The 2,710-nt window shown below is 35.1% G+C and overlaps 1 pseudogene; it reads left to right on the top strand.

Annotated features, from left to right (window-relative positions):
- The first annotated feature begins 652 nt into the window (after positions 1 to 652).
- On the top strand, positions 653 to 2,377 carry LOC124942944 (annotated as a pseudogene).
- Positions 2,378 to 2,710: the final 333 nt, after the last annotated feature.

The raw sequence follows: 2,710 nt of genomic DNA, 5'->3' as shown, positions 1-2,710 counted from the left end.
AATTAACTAATTAATAGCATTTTATTATTTGAACATAAACAAATTTAATGTAAGTATTTTTATACATTGAATATGGTTCATTTTAACAACTTATTTATTAAATATAAAACTGTATATTAAAAAAGATTGAGATATATACAAATATTATAAGCATATTTTTATTTTGTAAGCTTTACGCATAATACAAACTTTTATGTAGAAATATATAAGACATTTTATTCTATTAACTAAAAGTTATTTTAAACTGATCAAAAAATAAAAATCTTTTTTCTTCCCAATAAAATAGTCTATATCTAGTACATCTTAATAATCTCAACTATATATCATAATATATGAAAATCATTTTAAATTTAATTCTCTAAATCCTAACCCAACCAAATTAAATTCAACCCATACTTAATCCAACCCAAATTAACCTACCCAAATTAATATTTTGGATTTAGGTTAGGTTTGAACTCACCCCAAGTCCCTAGACACAACTCAAAACTGGTTAAATTTCTCAAATTCTTTTAATAGTTTCCACATCTCAAGTAAGGAACAAATTAAACAAAAACCTCTTGTCTAACCTAAGTCCTACATTTAGAAAAAAAAAACAACCTTTTCCTTTCCCATTATCAAATCTTTCTCCATCTCCATATATATTCTCTATTCCATGGCTCTCAGCAACAAAGCCATAGGTGCCATAAACTTCATAGCAATCCTTCTTTCGATCCCCATCATAGGCTCGGGTATCTGGCTAGCCACCGAACCGGACAACTCTTGCATAAAACTTCTCCAATGGCCTGTCATCATCTTAGGAATCTTGATCCTCATTGTAGCCCTAGCCGGTTTCATAGGAGCCGTATGGCGTGTGGCGTGGTTACTCATCTTCTATCTCGTTGCAATGCTTGTCATAATCATCTTACTTGCATGTCTTGTCATCTTTATCTATATGGTCACAATGAGAGGCTCGGGCCACGCAGAACCTAGCCGAGCTTACTTGGATTACAAACTTGAGGACTACTCGGGATGGCTTCGTCAAAGAGTTCAAATGCCATGGAAGTGGGATCGAATCAAAGGATGCCTTAGATCGTCGGGTATGTTCCCCGAGCTAAAACAAAGTTATAGTATGGCTCAAGATTTCTTTAACGTGCACCTTTCTCCTTTACAGGTAAAAAAAAATTGATTATGCTCTAGTAAAGTTATGCTCTTATATTCGATTTTTAATAGAAACGCTTTTTTGGGTTAATGTTTTAAAACTCTTCCATAACATAAACATTAATAGAAAGAAATAATAAAGTCAAGACAAACCCTAAACCTTAAATCCTAAATCCTAAATCATAGAACTTAATTGATTTATATATCTTTGTATTTTCAGTCAGGATGTTGTAAGCCGCCTACACAATGTGGGTATACTTTTGTTAACCCTACTTATTGGATAAGTACTATAAACATTGCGGCTGACATGGATTGTTTAAAATGGGACAACGATGAAACAAAGTTATGTTACGAGTGTGACTCGTGCAAGGCGGGGCTATTGGCTAATTTCGAACGCGAATGGCGATACGTCGACATTATTCTATTAGTCACACAGTCACACCCATTTCTCTCATTTGTGTATATGTGTTGGGCTGTTGCGCTTATAGGAAGGCTAAGACCGATAAGATCTTTAGTGATTATCAGCTGTTGGTGTTCCTTGCCATTGCGGGCGGTTTTAAATTCCGGGTAAACGGGTCAGGATTTTCTTTTATGAAAACGGGTTAGAGTATAAATACTTTTTTTTGGGTATTTTTCTCATAACAGAGCAAATAGAGAGAGAGTGAATTACAGATCTAGGGTTTTCTGGTTTCCTTCTTCTTCTTGTTCTTTGGCTGATCCAGAGTGAGAGATTGGGGGAGCTTTTGATTGTGGAGTAGTCCAATCATTCCTAGTATAATCACTTCTTTCATTTGAGAGCAAGGCATGTAAGTTTCTACTATTGACATTTGTTTGATTTAGTGAAACTTATCCCTCCCGTGGACGTATGTCGATTTTGACCGAACCACATATACTGTGTTATCGTTTATTGCTTTGTGCTATTTCAGTTATTGGTAATCTGTTTATCGTCATAGACGATTTGGAATCTGATTTGCTACAGGTTTTGATTTCTAAGAAGATCCATAATTTTGCTGTTGAAAAACACAATAGTGGTATCAGAGCAGTATTAATTGGTTATCTGTTTTAACATTGGAGCAGAGTGCTCTGGTGGTTATTTAGCGAAATTCATAGAAGAGATCAACTGGTTTCTTTGCTGGTGTTTTTGTCAGTTGTTAAGGCAGTAATAATGGGGGAAATCTAGACCTGATATGGTGAGTCTGAATGGTACAAACTACAGGCAATGGAAATTGATGATCAGTGATCTGTTAGTTTCAGATGATTTAAATGAAGCAATTGAAAATGAGGGTGTTAGACCTGAGACTACAAAAGTGGCTGATTGGAAAAAGATATATAGAAAGGCCTACAGCTTTATTCGTTCCTGGGTTGGTGTAAATGTTGTGCACCATGTTGAGAATGAGACTACAGCGTATGGTGTGTGGAGCAAACTTGAAGCTCTCTATGCTGGGAGGTCAGCAGGGAATAAAGCAGCATTGGTACGAAGGCTGGTGAATCTGAATTACATTGATAATAAATCAATTGCTGAGCACTTGAATGAATTTCAAAATATTTTGAATCAACTGAGTAGTATGAAGAT

This window comes from Impatiens glandulifera, chromosome 6 (genome assembly GCF_907164915.1).
Source record: "Impatiens glandulifera chromosome 6, dImpGla2.1, whole genome shotgun sequence".
NCBI lineage: Eukaryota > Viridiplantae > Streptophyta > Magnoliopsida > Ericales > Balsaminaceae > Impatiens > Impatiens glandulifera.
Note: the sequence above shows the minus strand (reverse complement) of the source record. Positions and strands in the feature narration are given on the sequence as shown.